Source organism: Nycticebus coucang, chromosome 1 (genome assembly GCF_027406575.1).
Source record: "Nycticebus coucang isolate mNycCou1 chromosome 1, mNycCou1.pri, whole genome shotgun sequence".
NCBI lineage: Eukaryota > Metazoa > Chordata > Mammalia > Primates > Lorisidae > Nycticebus > Nycticebus coucang.
In genome coordinates, this window is record NC_069780.1 from 124,494,336 (window position 1) to 124,516,193 (window position 21,858).

The 21,858-nt window shown below is 36.8% G+C and overlaps 1 protein-coding gene and 1 pseudogene across 2 annotated transcripts in view; both read left to right on the plus strand.

Moving 5' to 3' along the window:
- The window catches only part of EDIL3 (EGF like repeats and discoidin domains 3), a 434,578-nt gene that overhangs the window by 355,004 nt on the left and 57,716 nt on the right, over window positions 1-21,858 (plus strand). The window lies entirely within an intron of this gene.
- LOC128587800 (dnaJ homolog subfamily B member 6-like) lies at window positions 1,302-20,914 on the plus strand (annotated as a pseudogene).

Consider the following 21,858-nt stretch of genomic DNA (forward strand, 5'->3'; position numbering starts at 1 on the left):
TTTATGACAATTAAAAAAACAAACATGGAAACAAATTTTCTCTAAAAGGGAAATTGATTAAGGAATTAAATTGGCTCAATGCAGTTTGCCTCAGAAAATGCTTTCTTATGAAAGCATCAATGTTAGCATAATTCTAATGGAAATATTTAGATTTAAAACATCTGTGGGATCAAAACAGAAATCTTGCATTCCACAAGAGTGATGCCTTGCAAATTCAATGTGCATCTTAACCTGGTGTTTTGTTAAAATGCCGATTCTAAGTCAGTGCACTTGCGGTGAGATAGTCTTGGATATTCTTGGAGTGAGATAGAAATGTAGATATTCTGCAGGCCTCACCAGCTCTCACGTGATGCCAGTGCTGCTTATCCAGGGACCACAATTTGAAAAACAGCAATATGCTGGGATTTTTAATGAAATTAAATTTATGTCATCTTTTTCAGGCCCATAACTAAAGAGACATCTTAGTCCCAATTTCTCTTAGAAAATGTTATTTACCCAGTTTGAAGGGAGTGCAAGGACTGCAAAGGATGATAGCAAACTTACCGTGGCAAAGACCTACTCTTAGTGAGCACCTAATTTTAGAGTATCCCTAAAAGACACTCTATTAGATATACTTCTATGATGTAAGATAAAGATGGTGTATATTTCTCTACCATATTATGCTGACATAATTACTTTTGTATAATTTAACTGATTCTCTTAGCAAGCACATGAGGTCGGTAGCTTGGGTGCCATAGAGGAACATCTAGGAGAGATACTGATGGACTGTGGGAGAAAAAAGCTGAAGTTCAGAGAATTGCTTGGCCAGGGTCACTGTAGCAAGTCTGTAAGGCAAACTCCTATCAAGTGATACAGTTAAGGGTGGTAACGTAACTGTGTTTTTGACAAGAGGATATTAAATACTCTAGTTCAGGGCTTCTGGATAATGTTTCCTTGCTAATAGTGGGGGTTATCTAGAAAGAGGTAGCTTTTCTTTAGATAAATGTGGTTTTGCTGAATCCTGAATGTTGAATGGTATCATATTGGTGTTCAGGGCCCAACATTTTGGGAGTTGTATTGGAATATTGAAGAAAGCTATTTAGGAGACATAAAATCTATACTCTGAGTTGAGGAAAAAAAAGGAAAAATCTTGCGTCTTTGCAGATACTGATGGGCCACTGGATTAACCAACCCTGGAGTTACCCTATTTAAATTTTTGTATTGTATAGAATAATAAATTTCAGTAAATATTTAAGCCGTTATGGATTGAGTTATCTCCTGCTTAGATGCCAAAGCATCACACAGTGAGAAGACGGCAGGTCATGACGGGAACCAGGGCTTCCGAGTCCCTGTGGGTGTCCTTTATCTCCTGCTTAGATGCCAAAGCATCACACAGCGAGAAGGCAGCAGGTCATGACGGGAACCAGGGCTTCCGAGTCCCTGTGGGTGTCCTTTCCTCCTGCGCCAGGCTTTCCAAGCTGCCTCGTACGGTGTCACTCTTACAAGGGGGAAAATGGCAAGAGGGATATATTCTGCACTTACACACTCATGTCCTGAGAAGTACCAAGGCCAGGGCCGTATTATGATGGGTTCTCAGCAAATAGTCACTAAATGAATGAATAAATTATTGAAAACTTGATGCATCATCAGACAAAAGGAGTTAAATGAGGCACTTGATGCTAAAGGAAGTTTATTAAAACATTTTTCTTTTGATTTTAAAATAGGCTATTCAGAGTAATATCAAAAGACTATCTTATATTTAAAGATTGATTGAAAATTAATTAGCAAAGGATATTTTCCAGAAAATAAACACAATAACTTTGAGAGTGGTTTACTATGAAGGATCTGCTAGGTCATAGCACGCATGAGTCAGGCCAATGATGAGTGACATACAGGGACACATTTTGCATTGCCTCTGAGAAGGTTTGCCTGGTGTAAATGCCAAGGCTAATCTGTGCTGAGATCATCTCTAAATCCTGAGAATTGGGCTATAGTCCATCATCAATGGCTCAGAGCAAGTTAAATTTTAATGCACTACATATCAGTGAAAACATTAAAATTAATTATTCAAATTTAATCTGCTTTTCAGCTTCACAGAAAGATGTAAGTTTAAATTGAGCATCGCTATTGTGTCATTTGAACTGTAATCTTGCAAGTGATTTAAATATTGAAGTAATTTTCGGGTTTCTTTTGGTTGATAATGGGACAATTTGTCATTTTTCCCTCTGTCAGTTAGTAATTGTGTCCACAGTATGCAATACAGAAGAAAAGTCTAATGAGACAAGTGAATGGGAGCCTCGACACCCACCTGTTTCTAGAAAAGAACAAATCTCTTTAGCTTCAAATTTTAATGCAATCTAAGTAGGCAAATGCATTTTTTTTGCGTTTACATTAAGCATGCTATTACAATATAGAAAGGTCAGTATGCAGACAAATAAATACAATATACTTAAACTTGTTATGCAGTTTTGAAATTGTTAAATAAAATATAGACGCCAAAATACTGCTTAATAGCTATACTATTCCAAGGGACAAGTTGTTAATGATACAGTACCAGTGTTTAGACTAAATTGCTGCTAGCAAATACCTATTTATTCTTAAAATCATATAAAGTTAAACTAAAGATACGGAAAAGGTATCTTATGTGCTACACTCGCTATACATTGTTGCATGATATAAGCAACATAAAAAATTCTCCCAATTTTCATCATTCTAGTTAGCTAGGTCTTCAAATACAAAGAATGCATTTGCCAGTCATTTATTTTTTCTTTGTTTTTATCACAAAACATTTAATTGAGAAACATTGTAAACATTCAAGATGTAGAAAATGATTTAGTATACACATGCATTGTAATATTATCACAATCAAACATAGTAATACGAAAATCACCATCATCTATGCTGTGAATTGGATCCCCAGAAGTTGTGTCAGTCATTTCTTTAGAATTTTTTTTTTTTTAAACAGTGTCTCACTCTCTTGCCGAGGCTGGGATGCCTTGATGGCAGCCTGCATAACAGCAGCCTCAGACTCTTGGGCTCAAGCCATCCTCCTGCCTCAGTCTCTGAAGTAGTTGGGACCTCAGACACTCGCCTGGCTAATTTTTGTGTTTTTGACAGAGACCACATCTCCCTCTTGTTCAGCTGGTCTGGAACTCCTGAGCTCCAAGGGTCCTCTCACCTTGGCCTCCCACAGTGCTAGGATTACAGGTGTGAGCCACCACTCTGGCCATGTCAGATTAATTTTTTAAAGTCGCTTATTTTATTTTTTAATTTATATCATATTTGTCTTTTGTTTTAATGTATTTCTTTTTTATTAGACATTTTGTCTCTCTGACTTTTTATTCTCTTTTTGAAATGAAAGTAACTCTTTATCCTCTGTGAAAGTAAAAACTATTGATATGGGTATGTCTGTGCATAGAATACCATAGTGGTGGGCAGCGCCTGTGGCTCAAAGGGGTAGGGTGCTGGCCCCATATGCTGGAGGTGGTGGGTTCAAACCCAGCCCTGGCCAAAAACTGCAAACCACCCCCCCCAAAAAAAAAAAACAGAATACCATAGTGGTTTATTTCTGTAGCTTTTTCTTCTAGGAAGGAAATGTAAAGCAGTATTAGAAACATATTTCTCTAATAGAACCATGGTTTGAAGAGGAAAATGATTTATTTATATATGTCTTTAGACTTTTCCCATCAAATACTACTGTTCTTACTGAGAGAAACAAATATATAGGTAGGGAGGGAGATGAACAACTGTGATGTCAGTACCAAGGTTGCATGAGTACTTACGCTACATCCTTTTGCAAAGTTAGCCATATTGTACGTAGAATCAACGTTTCTTAAAAAAGCGAGTGACGACTTTAACCTGGTAAAAAATATTCCCCTGAAAGTTAGAGATGTGAAGAATTTATTATTAAGTAATCAATAAAGCTGTTCTCTTGATTAGAAATCTACATGTAGCCCCCTCTGAACGAATCTCAACAGCTGCCATTTAGATTACTAGATCGTAATACAAAATGAGTTTGACCTGACATTTAGATCCTTAATTCAAGCAACTATCTCTGGAGAAATGGCCCATAAGAAAGCAATCTTCTTAATCCTTATTTCCTTTGAGCCATTCCCAGTCCATCCAAGTGTCCTAAATTATTAAAGCAATTAGTAGTTGAATTATATTGCTCAGATGAGGGGAAAATCTGCTGAAAGCATCTAAGAAATGTTCCGTACATGCATCCCTGCATTCTATAAAGTTTATCTTAGAATGCGATGGAAATTACAGGAGACTAGAAAAGGAAAGCACTTTGGTTTTACTGGGTTTTTTTGAGGGGGGTCGGGGGGGGTGCTCAAAAAGGTAAATCTACATTTCAATGCCCTAATACTCTTTATAAATCTCTAGGAAAGGGATATTACTTGCAGTGTTCTTCTCACTAATGAGGCCTTAAAGTACTTTGCTTCTATGTCGCATTCCCAAGAGGGGTGCTCTTTTGGGCAGTAGTTTAGCATGTCCCAGTAGTTTAGTTTCTTTTTTGGGAAACTAAAACTAAATTAGAACACACATGAACAAAACACAAACATGGGCTAAGGATTAGCCCACTTTGAGCTTCTCCTTCAATTTACCTTCTTAGGAAATGGAATAAAAAAAAAAAAAACTTGCATAATTTGCAACCCAAATAAGTCGGAAGCCTGAGAACAATGAGTTAGGGACCCTGTGGTGTTTTCCCTCTTTTACATTTTAATAGAGGACTAAAGATATATTACAACCAGCCTCGGGTTCAAAGTTTTTCTTGTCTTTTAGGGATTTGGGGCTTTGTGATTCAGAGTTAATGATTTTGATCATCACAGTTTCACTAGAACACATAATATATGCTCATGAAAGATGCTTTCCCCAGTGGAGAAAGGTTTCATTGTTTTATGAATAATGAAATCTTTGAGCTTTCCTGATTGATTACTTTGACTGAAGACAGGGGCAATCACAAGGAGCCCCAGGGAGCCAGGTGCAGATGGCTCTTTATGATTCTTGATGGAAGAGCAAGGTTAAGTCTGAGGGTAAATGTGAAAGTGAGGACAGTTGTAGAGAGATTTAGTGAGTATTTTCTTCATGGCCCAAGAGATTAGAGAAAAAACATCCTCCCTATCAGGAAGAGACTTAGTCTGCTCATGGGGAAGCAGGAGTATATCAGGAAGGTTTCTGAACCATCAGTCATGAATCTACTCAAGGAATTACCTGTTTCCCTAATAAAGTAGGGACTGTGCTGAGAAAAAAGTCGCAGCAAAGAATCAGATGCAAGGAAATCAGACGATTTAAAGTAAGAAGTTAGAGTAAGAATTTAAATTAAATCATACGATGTAAAGTGAGAATTTATAGAGAGAGGCAAAACGATGCAAGTTATAATGGCCAACTGCATGCTTTGGACAACGATGTCTTGAGACTTAAAGAAAGGGCTATGGGTTTGGATGTCCAGATTTCAGAGAGGAAGAATGATTTAGTTAGACAGAGAAGGGTAGAGCCAACAGATACACAACTTTTCATATGATGATCAAAGCACGGTGATATACATGATGACTCACTGTGGAGTAAAACAAGCCTCCTTTGGGAAAGTGTTATTTGTTCTTCTAGGTTTATTATAGAACTTTTCCTGGAAGTGACATAGTTTACGATCAATATTAACAGATGACAGAGTAAGTAATCATTGAAAAAAAACCCAGCAGGATGAATTCACCTTGTACTATTTGTAAGACACGTCGTATTACCCAGGGAGGGTGAATTCACCTTGTACTATTTGTAAGACACGTCGCATTACCCAGGGAGCGCACTCTCTCATTTTTCCCATGTCATGTTTCCTCATGTATTTCCTGTCTGATGAATGCAGCCCCCACAAGGATTACACGTTTATTTTGAAAACATAACTTTTAAAAAAAGTGAAAATCTGCACTAGGGTGCTACAGGGTGTTTCTATTTCTAGAGTTATAAAATAAGCCACTTCTTTAAAAATGATTTTGATCGTCACACAGTTTCACTAGAACACATATATATGCTCATGAAAGATGCTTCCAAATTAGGAAAAGAAATTACTGGAATGCTAGCAAAGTCGCAGAGTGTTGGTTAAACATTTAGAAAATGAAACTGTCTTTAGAATGGAAACAATAATAATTGCTCTCATTTACTGAACCTTTCCATGTATCATACTCAAGACAGACAGAAGGAGAGGTTCATCAGAGCCCTGTGTAACAGCTTGGCATATTGCCAGATAAAATAATAATAATGCATATGTCTATAGAGCAATTTAAATTTAAAAAAAAGAATCGTAATATTCACAGTAGAACTAGCTTAAGTGTGAGGGCAAATATGAGAGTAAGCATATCAGTAAAACTGAGATTTATTGAGCACTCCCTGCATGGCTTCTCATAAGAATGTTGGTAGGAAAAATACCATCCACACCTTGTCCTCACCTTTTTGCACATGAAGAAACCAAGACTCATGATGGTAAATAGGAGAGGGTCTAAGGTTAGAGAGCTACTAAATTGCACAGGAAAAATCCAGGTCCCAAGTCTCAGTCTTCCAGGCCCCTTACCCAGCATCCACTCCACACTGCCTACATCTGTGACCTCTTCTGTCCTTTTATCCTTTGCTAGGATGTCCTTTGCACTCTGTTAAGACAGGTAAATAAATAAATGTCCAGGGCAGCGCCTGTGGCTCAAAGGAGTGGGGTGCCAGCCCCATATGCCAGAGGTGGTGGGTTCAAACCAGCCCTGGCCAAAAATGTCCATTATCCAAAATACCTGGGATCAGAGTGTTTCCTTAGTTTTTGTTATTAGATTTTGGAATATTTGCATATTCATAGAGGTATCTCGAGGATGAGATCCAAGCCTACACACAGAATTCATTTGTTTTATATACAATTCATAAGCATAGACTAAACATAATTGTATACAATATTTTCAGTAAATTTTTGTGTTCAAAAAACTTTTACCTGCGTTTTGACTGCTACTCATTGCTTGTGGATCATGGAAGTGCCCCAGAAGTTTTTATTCTGGAGCATTTTGGACTGTGGTTTACAGAGTATAGATGCACAGCCTGTGTCTGTGGGATGGATGACAGCATTTATCACGTGGATATGAAATGCAATAAGGAATATACATCCAGAACATTAACACAGAACTGGGATCAGAAGGAGGCTGCAGAGTCAGAACATAAAGGGAGATGAGCTTTACTAGAGTTACCCAAGATTTTAGTATGGATAAAAATGAACTAAATTTACTCTACAACATTCTCTTTTGGCTAGAAATCTTATCACACACCATTTAGAACAAATTTGCTCTAAGAACTGTAACACACAAGGTAATAAACAGATTTATGAGATAACAAAGGTGCAGAAGAAAGGTAGTTCTCTAGAAAAGCTGTAATTCTAAAGGAAATCTCTCAGGGCTATTGCCCCAATTTAAACATTTACTTCTCAGGAAAGTTTCTGCCATTCATAGGAATCTTTTAACTTGTTAAAGGCTTCTCAGCCTGGTTCATTTATTCACAGAAGTTCCATGAGTTTTAGAACTGACGCAAACCATCATTTTTCTCACTCTGTTTCAATCCCAGATTGTCTTCTTTCCGTACACTCTTGTGATTATTTCTGTCATAATTGCTAGTATACATTCTTACCTGCTTCATCGAAGCCATGTGAATTTCTTAGTACAAATTGGAAGTTTTCTTGGGGAAATATGTACATTTTCTGGAAAAGTATATTTTCATTCCTTTCTTTTAATGTCTGTTTTAGGAATCAAGTGTTTTTATTTGATCCCAAGTTTTTATTTGCAATCTTTGAAAAATGATAGAGCTATGCCTAGGAAGAAAACTTATGAATAAAACATGGGTCTGTACCTGAAATATGGCCTGCAAACCAAAGTTTCATTTCTTTCCTAGCTCTGCCACCTACTATTCAATAATGTCCCTTCTTCTCCCTTCGGACTAGATGACTGTGTCATGTACCCAGCTCTAACATACCATTGTATTACCGTGATAGATCTGCTTTTTTCTTCAGCTTAGATAGATATTGTCCTGCAGAGCCCATATTCCTCCACACACAATCTTTTCCACTTCCCAATCATGCTTACAAAGCAGTCACTAGCTATACCCTGTTAGGTCCCGATTGTACCACAAACTACAATCACTCCTCAACTCAATCTAAGTGGCCTGAAGCCTGTGTGGGCTTATTCAACTATAAAAGAAGAGTGGTTTATTTTGTTGTCACAGGGAGAAGCAAGTCTACAAAACTGATGTCTGATGGAGAGATTGTTGTGCACTCTGTCCAACCTTCTTCTGTTTTGGGGTTTTAATATTATTCTAGCTAAAATGCAAGCCACATCAATTCCTGGTATGATTATCTGTTCTTCACTTATCCAAGGGTCCTCTACCAACTGACCTGTAAAGTACAAAAATGTAATATCCTCCATGAGCTAGCTTTTCTTTTGTATTTTTTCTCTTGAACTCCTTTGTTTACATGGTATTCCGGTGTTTTATTTCACATTACATGTCATTAGAGTCTTTACTTTTCTGTCACAGATATAATCAGAGACTTTTGAAAAGTGAGTTTGTCGTGCTAGACAGCTGATTGGGTATTTCCGTGTTCCTGGAAGAAGCTGATTAGCTTACAAGTATATGCAGTTAATAATAAAGATGTAATTTTCTTTGACTATCATTTAACACTCCAGCTAACCAAACAACTGGAGATTTTTTGTATTTATACAATGTCAGCTCCAAAGTATAGCACACTGAAAAATCCTGTGAAGCAGAGCAGAGTCAAGATTTGTTTGAACTAAATAAAATATTAATATAATTATACATAATCGTGGGTTTATAGAGCTAGTACAACTATTAGGGCCCCAGAGTTGAAGCTTGGAAAGTCAAACAGTGTGAGTAGCTCTGACTCTAAGGTGCACCATGTCCCATTCAAAACAAAACAGAGTCAGACAGAATCAGAAAATTAATGTTTGCAGCCAGACACAGTGGCTGCTGCCCATAATCCCAGCACTCTGGGAGGCTGAAGTGAGAGGAGCTCCTGAGTTTAGGAGCTCAAGACCAGCCTGAGCAAGAGTGAAACCCCATCTCTTAAAAAGAAAAAAAAAGAAAATTAATGTTTGGTACAAGCTTCAACATAATGGTTGTTATCCATTAAAATTAACGAATGAAAAAAACAAAAACAAAACAAAACAGAGAAACAAACAAAAACCAAAACCTACCTTTCAGTTTATCTGCAGTTTAATCCATACAAAATATAATTAGATTGGCCAACTTTTCAACCAAATTAACTCAAGTGACTCAGCATTTTGGTGGTTTGTTAATTCACCTTATGGGTTATCCCTTGGTAGACAGGTTTGATTTGCAAAATGTTTTGTGTTCTAAGAGATACAATGTATTTTTGTATCTCACGCCATTCAATTTGGGATTGAGCTTTGAACTAGAATAGGAACATCTACTCACATGCATCAATTTCTTCTTTTTCTCTGCTGCACTCTAGCATTTAGAACCATGCTTAACACATGGTTGGCACCCAATAAATATATTAAGGTGTCCATGAAGTTTGAGTGCAACTTAATTTTAATGCATAGTAAATGCAAAGAGGGAATAAATGACTAATGTGAATAACTCATATTCTCCAACATTTGCTGACTTAATATAATAACCAGAACCACCACCTACCAAGAAGGAATGTCTGTATTTGGTAACAGAATATTCCTGAAACTTTTTGATAAATTTGAAATAGTTTCAGACTTCCCAATAAGGAAATTCTTTAAAAGACTAAAGTATAAGCCATGCTACCTCTAAATAGCTCTTGCTCTAAATCACAAATGACACTTACTATGGCTGAGGTATCCTAAAAGAACTACGCTTTTGTAATGAAAAATACCCCTTTTTGTTTTTACATGAAAAATTGAAAATTAATTTTTGAGTTCCCTTAATGTATATTATGCATGTATACAAGATCAGTTGAAAATGGAGATGCATTATTTTAGCTTCTGTTTCTAAAAACAAAGTAAGCATAATAGTTTGAAAATCTTTTCTTGAGAGCCTGGAAAGATTTTTTTATTATTTAAAAACTATAATTCTGAAACAATTTAAAACAATCCTTTAAATGTGCCAGCCATGTGTTCCTTTAATTGGGAGAAAACTCTAGTAAGATTAGAAGTGCACATTTTATCTGAATACACTAAAATCTTCATATAAATGATAATGTACCTAATAGATTTTATATATTCAGTTAGAGTCATGTAAAATGAAAGCTATTTGTAGGGTAATAAGTCAGTGAGAAAGAAAGATTGAATCATTTCTGGAAAGATTTGGACTTTCTCTGATTACTTTACCATCCCTTTCAATAGTTTAGGATAGAGTATTTATAATTAATAAATCTTTTAATCCATGGAAAGTAAATTAAGAGACTTTGTTTACAGTTACAGATGGAATATTTTTAATTCAATGGGAAAATGGTCCACTGTGCTCAAAATCTACTGAATAATTTACTAAAATACAAAGTTTAACAAATTGGTACAGTACTAATTTACTAAAATAGAAAGTTTAACAATCTTTGGTGCAGTAATAGCATTGTACTATATCTCTAATGTGAGCATGAACATTTGTTGAAATGAAAAGTATTTGTTTTATTAAATTGGCACTTATCACTTGAATTCACAATAAAGCCAGTTTCCTGACCCTAGGCTTATAGCCATGACTGGTGAGACGTCTGAAGAAATTGATCAAATGCAGAAATATGCATTTCCATGTAAGTTATTTTAATGTCTAGAAACTATAATAATAGGTAGTATCATCCTTGTTTAAAAATGAAACAAACAAAAAAACTGGTTTTTGAGAAGTATGTAACTTGCCTAAGGCCAATGGTTAAATTATTCAGGGCAAATTTGCTGTTCCAAACAATCAACTCCAAATCTATCTCCAAGGCACTTCCTCTTTTGACTAAAAAGCATACTGACCCTTAGGGAACTTACCAGTCAGGGCTTCCCCTTTCAAATTCTTCTGCAAAGACAGATATGAATGAGACAGTTTATTCACCAGACATTGACCGAGGGCCTGCTGTATGTGGGGGATCAGGGCAGGCACTGCATTAGAGAAGACTCAGACTTCTCACCTCTAAACCACTGCGATCTGGTGGAGAAGATGCCATTAACAAGCAAATTACATCAATGATGATATCAGGTAGTGAAAGTGCCATAAAGTAAATTCAAAGCAAGGCCGAATTATGTGTATGTGTATGCATGGATGTGAGATTGCTATTTTAGATCATGTAGTCAGAGGGGCCACTTCTCTGAAGACTCGAGATTAGATACTGAATAAAGTGAGAAAGAAGCCAAGAAAAGTTAGTTCCAGGAATAAAAGCAAAAGAAAGAAAGTTGGTGTGTTAGATAAAGAGGAAGACCCCTGTGGCCAGGGCCAGGTAAGCAACTCAGAGATCATGTCCATGACTTTGGGAGGGAGGCAGGGTCCAGGCCACACAAAGCCACTGGTTTACCCTGCGTGTGGTAAGTGGAGATTTTGAAGAAAGTGTAAGTAATAGACTTGTCTGTGTTTTTAAAAGATTACATTGACAGCCATGAAGAGCATTGACGGTAGGAAAGCAAGACTAGAAACAGAGACACCAGTTAGGATGATCTAAGAAAATACTATAATTCTTGAGTAAAAAATAAGAAAGGATTTTGAACTTGGGGGATAGTGATAGAAGTAAGGAGATGTGGCAAGTCAGTATGAATTTTAAAGGTAGACAACGTGATTTGGTAGAATTATTGTAGGATTTGACGGCCAAGAGAAAGCAAATACGATTTAACGTTTTTTTGACCAATTACTGAGAAAGGGAAGATTAGAGGAAAACTTTGTGTTTGCAGCGGAAAATGACGTAGCTGACAAAAAAGTGTAGAGACATGTTGATGTGAAATGCCATTGATGGGAATGTTACATAAAGCAATCGATATCACAGCATGCTAACAAAGTTTAAAGTCAGAAATTCAACTTTAAAATTTCTCATGTGAGATGTGGATGGTACTGCCACGCTAAATGTGACATGGACCCATTTTTATTAGGACTTTTTGCATTCTGTCGCACATGCAATCCCCCACGTTGTTCAGGATGCTCTTGATACCTGCTACCTGACCACTAGGGTGAATTCGCTCTGTGACTCCGTGATGTGCAGGTCTGTTTCCCAAAAGCACCTCTCAGTTGCCCCAGGCTTCATGTCAAACTGAAATTGTCTCTTTCAGGGGAGAATATGACTGAATGTAAGTGTGAACTGCTTAGTAGACATCTATTTATAAAAACATCAGTGCTAGAAGGTCTCTGACTTAATGCACAAAGAAGAGGATAGAATTTGCAATTCAGTGAAGATTGCTGTATATATGAAAGAGAATAATTAACTAAGGTAACACCTCTGCTTTGTAAACTGGGAAGCACAAAACTGTGTGGTCTCATTACCTTTAAATAGCACCTGTAAAACTAGACAGGAATATACAAGAAACTGTACCTTACATTGGTGAAAACTAACCACAACTAAACATTTAACATTTGGAGGAAATAAAACCTCTACTGATAATATAATGTGGAAGAATAATAATTTTGAAGGAGACAGCAACAACGCAGGAAATAGAACAAAGGTGGAGAAAAGTAAAGTCTTGCATAGTGTGAGTGGGAAGTGTTGGAAATAAAATGTTGGAAAGAATCAGATGTTTTTACAAGAATTCAAGAATCTGAATAGAAAGAATCATTACTTAAAAGTACCCTAAATATAAGAGATCTGACTGTTAAGTTAATGAACTTGTACTAGAAAAAGTGTTACATACCTTATTTCTGAATGTCACCGCAGTCACCTTCAAAGTACTCCCCTTGGAGTGCGCAGATGCCAGGCACCTAGTCCACCCTGCAAAGCAATTTTGGAACATTTTTTTGCAATGGCCATCAGAGCTGCCACATACTATCCTTGATGTCCTGAATGTCATCAAAATATCTTCTTTCAGTATTTCCTTTATCTTCAGGTAAAAACAAACAAACAAAAAAAAATTCCATGGGTCATATCAGTTGAGTACAGAGAGTATTCCAAACACTTATTGGTTTAATGGCTAAAAACTCCCTCACAGATAGTGCTGTGTAAGTTGGTACATTGTTGTAACACAAGAGCCATGAGTTGTTGGCCAAGATTTTCATTAAAATTTTCATAAGTGTTTCTCTATTAATAATTACTTGATCTGCTGTGCTTCTTACAGTCAGCTGGCCGATGATTTTGACAAACAATTTGATGAATTTTTGGAATGTTTTCGTTAGTTCTGCTCCTTACTATTCATCCTGACTCTCTTTATCAGTGACACTTTCCCCTCAGAAAATGTTTAATCCATTTATACACTGCCATTTTCTTCATGGAATTATCCCCATAAACTTGGCTTAACATGTCAAGCTTGATTTTAACAAGCTTAACAAGAAATTTATGAATGTTTGCCCATTGTTCTTACTCAAGCTCTAACATTTTTGTGATGGCACATAAAAACACATAACTACAATAATGAACACCACTCAGCAAAACACCACAACATATAGACAGGAACACAACTGTGAGACACTGATATACCAAGGTTATAAGACCTTACTGAGTAGTTTGTACAGTGCTGCCAATGAGAGCACATGATGATAAGTTTACAAACTTAATTTTCTGACCTGGTAGATTAAGAATTTTATGTGACATAATTGTAGGAAAAGGTCACCTTGATATGAACAATGCTCAGATACACTCAAGAAGCAAGAAAGAATAAACTAGAGATGTGGATGTTAAACATTACACTCTCCAAACACAAACCCAACCACCAACTGTAAGCAGGTACTTAACATGGTCCTGGTAGGCAGGTCTTTGCTGTTATAAGTGTGAGCCACCACATCTGCCAAATGCTGTGAGTCTCAGTTAGGCCACCTGCTATTGTTGTGGAACTTATACAAGTTCCTTAACTTCACTAAGCTCAACTTCTGCCTTTGCTGAATAAGGACAGTTATCTAGTTCTTGCCAGTGAATCAATAAACAACCTGGCAAACAACTTGGTCTTGTCTCTTGATTGGTGGTAGTGGTCTGCTTTCTGGGCCAAGGATAGGGACACAGGGTGGAGAGAAAGAAGGACTGCACTTGCTACCTTATGACCACTGGCCTGGTCAGTGGAAAGTTCTTCCCACAACCTGAAATACTTCAAATGTCTGATTATGACCATAGTTTTCCACTATTCTAAGAGGCCTTCTGGTCTCCAACTATCTAATTTCCCAGTATAAAGGCTCAATTTGATGTTTGTCTAGCAGCCGACTCATGTCAGCATTTTTACTCTTGACATTTTTCAATATCATTAATCTCACAAGACCGTAATTCAAATGTTAGCTCAGTAAATTAAACATTAATCTACCTGGGATTTTGCTTAATTGCCTGACAATAATGTTAGCATGCTTAGGTTATTTCTATAGTTGATTATATCACAGATAGTAACTTCAGTGTGTTAAAAATATTTGTTATTCAAAACAAAGGCTCAGTAGGGCTCAGGGAGTGAAAATACCATTCCATCAGACTACAGTCTAGGTTTTCCAAGTTTGGAAGGAGTGTCAGGAGATCGCACTGGCTCCATCTGTTCTTGGCCCTATAGCAAAATGGTCATCAGCTTAATGATTATCACTTCTGTAATTTCCCAGCTTTGAAATTTGTATAACACGTAACAAATTCAAACAGAAATAAGCCTCATTAGACAGAATTTATTTAAAAAAGTGGCTGCCTTTATGTTTTCCATTCTGGGAAAATGTTTAAAATGAAACAAAACATACAAAAAACCAAGATGGAGGCCCACCAAGTTCAGATACCTGTATGCATTTTATAATTCCTGAAGCAGTTTTTTAAATATGGGGTTCTATTAAGATACCCACTCTTTCCTAGTCTATTAATGCTCAACTCATTATTATCTTCACATTCTCTTTTTTTTTTTTTTTGGCCAGGGCTGGGTTTGAACTCGCCACCTCTGGCATATGGTCAGGGCGCCCTATTCCTTTGAGCAGGCGTGGCCCCTGTCCTCACATTCTTACCTCCCTCCCACCTCTTACTCATTCTTTTGTTCCATCTTTTCTTTGAAATTGTTTTCAGCATGGCCACATTGGCAATACAGATTTTATATGTGACACAAAATTCTTTCTTCTTTACTAATACATTATTTTTTTACCCTAACCCTCTGGCTAATCTTTTCTGGTATGTTTTTAGGCCAATTCTTCCTCTGCCCATCAAAGGATGGTGTTACCCAATACTCCTTTTCCTTACCATTGAAGTTTTATGCTTTCTCTGGGTGATGTAATCCACTCTTAATTTTTTCATAACAATTCTATGTTGATGACTCCCAGATTTATAGCTCTAGATCTGTGGATCCAACTGTTACTAGAAGTTCTCACTTGGCTGTTCAACAGATATTTTAAACTCAACGTGTTCAGTAAGATCCTTACCTTTTCTGTTTAAATTTAATCTTCATTCTATTGATAACTCAAATGTGCAACAGAAGTTTGGGGACATCCTTGATTGCTCCTCCCCTTCCCAGGCCCTCTCAGCTTTCTCTGTTCAGTTCATCACCAAGTCTTATCAAGTTTTTATGTTATTATTCCTTCTGTTTCTGCCCTTCTGTCTGCCCTCACTGCTACAACCAACTTTAATTCACTATCCTTTTTCCCCTTAACTACTAGAGTAAGCTCCTGAATGGCCCCTTCCATCATCATTTTCCATCAATCAGCTAAAGTCCATTCCCTTAATACTGCATTACTAATTATCGGGTTAACATTATCATACCTCTGCACATTTCTTCTGCCTTTTATCCAGCTACCTTTCCCTTTAAACTCTGCCTCCTGCCATGCTAACCAGTTTGTGCCTGCAGTTCCCAGTATAGACAAGTCTTTCTGTCTCCTGTCTGTTGCCAGGGTCGTTCCCTCTATCTGGAAGTAAGACCACAGATAGGAAGAATGGGCTTCTGGTTTGTTCCCTTGGCTTTGTACCAGGTATATTCTAGAACAGTGTTTCTCAAATTTTAGTGTACATCAGAATCACCCAGAGACCTGAATAAAATATATATTTCTTCCAGTGTGACCTGGCTAGGTCACAAGCTTCTGTATTTCTCAAAATTACCTCTAAATGACACCAATGCTTCTGATCATTACACTGGACTAGGAATGTTCCAGAATTCACTTCGGCTATTATCTATTCTAGAAACACTTGTCTCACTTCCCAAAGTTGGAAAGATACTTTTATTGCATTCTGTGCTGCATCCCACACATCATATCACTCATGACCCTGCATCATTATTGCCTCTTTGTGGCAGTATCACCTCCATCGAATGGATTGATGGTATCTTTATATGTCATGGTACCCAGAGTAGAGGAAAAGCCTGGTACTCCGGGCTCTGCAGTGTCCTCCACCTGCACTGCTCCATGCTCTCACTGCTGCTACAGCTGCTTCTTGCGCACAGAGCACGTGAGTCTTCATTCCCTGACACGTTGCCTCTTAGTTGAGGAATATAAACTGAGTGCATTTTCTGGCACCATCCACGTTCTCTGCTGCGTTGGCAGCCATGTTCCTTCTGCTGCTCTACATTCTTCCAGACCTTGGGATGAGAAAAGGAATACTTTAACTTACCTTGAGTCAGAATAGATTCTTTCTCCTTGAATACCAAAGTGGAAAACAAAACTATAATTGTTCAAAAATATGGGCACCATCAAAAACTCTAGTCAATACCATAGTGAGATTTTATTATTTAATTGTTTTGTATCTAATATTGTTACAAAAGTTCACATTTACTCAGTGGCACTCACATAATGCATTGGCTGACATGCTTATAGGAATAACTAAAGTTAATTAGAAACACCTTGTTCTCTTTTTCATCTGGGTTATTCATCTCAAAATGTCTTCAGATTTACCAGGGATCATTAAATTTTGACTACTGAAATGAAAGAAGCTTAAGACTACTCATAAACAGGTCAGTGAAAAAAATGAACATGGTGGCTATACTTTATGCTTCCTAATTGATCAATTACAGAACCCAAGATAAATTTAGGGTACACATTGTCTTAGCTCATTATGGATAAAAGATATGTCTGTCAAGAACATAATCAGAGTCAGAGCCTTGCTTACTGGATAGGAAGGGGAATAAGCCTTCATGAAAGTTAAAGCATTTTTTGTGCTCAGTTGGAAATTTTGAGCAGGAAAGGAATAGGCAGATGAATAAAACATGGTAATAGAATGACATAAAGCAGAAATTGAGACATAACCACTAAGTAAGACCACAGGTAGCATATAAATTTCATTGACCATTAAAATGACTCATCAGGAAAGATTATGATATTTTTAATCCCTAAAGTAATTATGTGATAAGCCTTACAGAGCTTGGATTTTATTAAAAATTTTAAGAGTATATGAAAATAGATTAAAGTTCAGCTTCCTAGATTCAATATTCATTTTTAGTATAGAACCACTCAGCAGTTTTAATGATTATTGACAGATAATTCTATTCTTTAGACTGACATAGAGAGAATTTCTCAATGGTTCATCAGTTGTTTGTCAGGTACTGGTGTGGGGACATTACAGAAGTGACACTCACGGAATAAATCTCTTCCTTTCACACCTCATCTTTGTCCCCTGTACTATGTGTTTATGTACAAGTGACTATCAGCCAGGATCCTGCAAACTCCCTTGTGATGGGGAAGCTGAAAGGAGGTCCGGAGGCTTTGTTGGGGCAGTGTAAATTCCTAGCATACTTAGTGTTCACTCTAGAATAAAATTTGTGTGTGTGTGTGTGTTTACTGTTGTCAAGCATTAAATAAAAATGCGGTTTAAAGTAGTGATTTTTTTTTTGTTTGTTTGTTTGTTTTTGAGATGGGGCCTTGCTCTTACTGAGGCTGGTCTCAAACTCCTGAGCTCAACCCATCCGCCTGCCTTGACCTCCCAGAATGCTAGGATTGCAGGTGTGAGCCACGGCACCTGACCATATTGATGAATTTTTAAAAATGTATTTTGTTACTATACTTTTTATCAATAAACAGATATTATAAATAAAACCACCGCTGTAAAGGAAGAGATACCAAAAACTATAGAAACACACACACACACACACACACACGCATACACACGCATACATTTAATCACAATTCCTCCTGCAATGACGGAGATAGTGCTTTTTATATATTGTTGGTCTAGAGAAATACATGTAAGGAACACATAAACAAAAAAGGAGATAAGGAGTTAAAAATTATAGGATAAAAAGTTTTGCACAGAGTAGTAGGTTCTAATTTGTCTTAATTTTAATTAAGTCATTTCAATGAGAAACAAGGTTCCTTGGTAAAAAAAACAAGAGCTCTTTTTCCTCTGCACGTAATTTACGTGGAAATACATCCCATAGATCCAGGTTTGCTCTCCAGGCAAGAAGTAATTTGGAAAGAACTAAACAATATGGTGTTGGTAAACAGTGTTTCTCTCTGATAAAATGCCAGCCAGAAAGAGAATCTATAACAACCATTATAGAAAAAAAAAAGTTGTTAAATAAGTGCTTTTAATGCAACTTACTTTTGTTGCCTGAGTGTAGAGAAAAAATGGCATATTTTGAACAAGCTATTTTTTGCTAAATAAAACCTTTGCATAATAGCCCGAAATGGTAGAATAATTGGAATGGAAAATAAGGCCTTGTGATCTTGTTCCTGTTGAAGTTCTGTAAATTTGGTTTCAAATACTCTTCCAAAAATGTAACTCCATAAAGACTATTTAAGTTAGTTAATAGTTACTTATGATAAAAGTACAGCATGTATGTAATTATTGAAAAAGAGTATAGTTATCTGAAAGTATCTTATAGATTTTTATAACTCTAGCTTTATAGGATAATCTCAGGGATAATCTCAGAACTTTTTGCACCATAAAGCAAGTATAAAAAAGTTAAATACAAAACAATGGAGATAAATAAATGACCCGGGAGGTTTCCAGGCATGCCTTAATATAATATAACCATGTTATAATGTACTAGAAGCCATTTCTCTTTGGGGAATTACACATAGTTATGAACTGTTTAGGGACCGAAAAGGGGAAGAAATGGAAACAGAATAGGAAGGAGGGTACAATATGAGCAACAATAGACTTGGTCATAAATACTTCAAATTAGTGGTTTTCTACTTGTATTTCTCAATACCTCAGGATTGCCTTGGAGGCCTGGGGTGCACAGTGTGTGCTAAGGAGCAGAGGGGATGACTCAGCAAATGAGTTTGGGATGGCCTCACTCAGTTCTCAACTGTGTGGTCTAACTTTCACCATTTTGCATATTCAAGTTCCATAGAAGATTATGCATATTTGCCAACACAGGCCATAATTAAGTGCTTGAATACCACTGGTTTCGAATTTACGGAGAGTATCTTTTGGCAAGTAGACCAGATAGACCACGCGGTCCAGTAGTTGTTCTCTGAAGAGTCTCTCTAATCTTCCATAATGTCATTAAAGACGTTTGTAGAGTGAAAGAGTAAGGATGCAGATAGGGAAGGGGGGTGTATGTACCTCTCGGGTTTCTTATTGTAATGGAGGATGGAGGAGAATGTGTGTGATTTTTCTTAAAAAAAAAATCACTTTGTCAAATTAATTTGATTTCTTGTATTCATGATGCTTATTTAAAATTTCAAATAATTTGAAGGGTATAAAATTTTTATATTCAACAAAGTAAAATACACCTTTCATAAAATGAAGGAAATGTAACAAAAATTAAGGTTTTGTTTGAAGTGCAGTTTATTTTTATTTATTTATTTATTTTTAAAGTGCAGTTTAATACCAGTTAGGCTCTTTCATTCCTTCCTTGCTGAATCACTCATTCTAATGTTTCAGGTTATTGACCCCATGTTAGGATTTTCTGTTAATTTGTTAAATTTTGTCTTCCAGCTATAGCTTCCACAGACACTTTAGCAGTAGTTGATTTGTGTAGGCATTTAATCTGGGCCAAAATTTTAAAACTTTATATTTGCATATTACTAATCCAGAAATGAAATGAAAGTAAATAATTATTAATTAGTCAAACAATCTCATTTAAAAAATAACTCAATGGGCTGCTACCACCAGCAGCGCAGTTCTGCGGGAGCCTCTGGGAACCCAAGGCTGCCACCCCTCCCTCCATCCTGCTATGGCCACCAGCATCCTGGGACCTGCTCCAATAACCAGTTAAGACTGTGAAGTTCTAGGCATGCAGAGACATGCCTCAGCCTGGGATGTATGTTAAAAAGGCATGCTGAAAACTGGCTCTGATGTGGCACCCGGATAAAGTTCCTGAGGGTAAATAAGCAGCAGAGAAAAAGTTCTAGCAAGTAGCTGAGGCACGTGCGGTGTCCTCAGATCCTAAAACATGGGACATATGTGACAAATACAGCAAAGGAGGATTAAATGGTGGAGTGAGTGGAAGTCATTTTGATAATCCATGTGAGTTTGGCTTCACATTTTGAAACCCACATGACATCTTCAGGGAATTTTTTGTGGAAGGGACCTGTTTTCATTCAACTTCTTTCAAGACCCATTTGAGGGTTTTATTGGGAATCGGAGGGGTCCTCAAGGAAGCAGACACCAAGGAGAGGATCATTTTTCTCTGCCGTAGGTGGCTTTCCATCTTTTGAAAGTGGATTTTCTTCTTTTGATAGGGGGTTTGCTGTGGGATTTGCTGTAGGACTTACTTCTGTCAGGTGGTTAGATCATGGCAGCCTCACTTCATTCACTTCCATATCATTTGGTGGTGGCAGGATGGGCAACTTCAAGTCTCTATCGACTTCTACAAAAATAGTTAATGGCAGAGAGATGACTACAAAAAGAATTGTCAAGAATGGTCAGGAAAGAACAGAAGCTGAAGAAGACCGCCAGCTAAAGTCCTTAGCAATGAGGAGCAGCCGCTGGTTTGGATAATGATTCAACGCTCATGTTTAACAGAGATGTGAACTGTAACAAGCACTATTTGAGGACTAACAGGGACAGATTTTTGAAGATTTCAAAACTTGACTTTCAGTATCACTGTACTTAACCTAAGTATTTTTAAAGGCTCATCAGAGCCCTATTTGTCCTAGACTTTTGAGTTTATTATTGGCATCACATAATAGGACCATTTATTTGTTTTTAAAATTGTGGTAAATCCCTGTGTGCACTCTGCTTTTTTGGTAAACAAACCCAAGGTGAGCCTTGATTCCTGAGTAGCAATAGAAAAAGAAAGTGCACTAACACCAGCCTGGACCTGCTTTTCCATCATGTGAAACGCGAGCCAAGTAGCATCAGGCTGCTGTGAAGTTAACATTGCAGGGTGAATCTTCCACAGAAATAATTTCAGTATTTAGTAGTGAAAGATATTAACACATTAATGGTAACGCATTTCTGATTAACTATAAGGATGTTTTCTAATTATGCCTGAATTCTGGCATCTTAGAAGTTTGATAGTTTTTTAAATATGTAACATTGAGTTTAGTTTTAAAAAGTAAAGCTGGTAAACTGAGTCTTTAAAACCCAGTTTACTTTAAAAAAAATGTGAATGTGTTTGGTGCAAAAAAAATACTTTATGGTTATAACCTTCAGAATATAGCATAAGATACATCAGATATAGTAATACTTGTATAACATTAAAGTTAATAGATTCATGTAAAATATCTCTCGTTACTTCAACCTGTTTGTTTAGAATAAATAGTAAAATGCTAAAATATGTGCAGATATCTCAGTGTCTTCACTGTTAAGTAGCTGGAATTGACTAAGAACATAATTTTAATAATCTAATAATAAGCATATTTTAAGCTTTAGAAACTTATAAAAACCTTTTTTCTGGTGTTTATTTACCAGGCACCACCTCTTCCTTGTGGCTTTTTTTT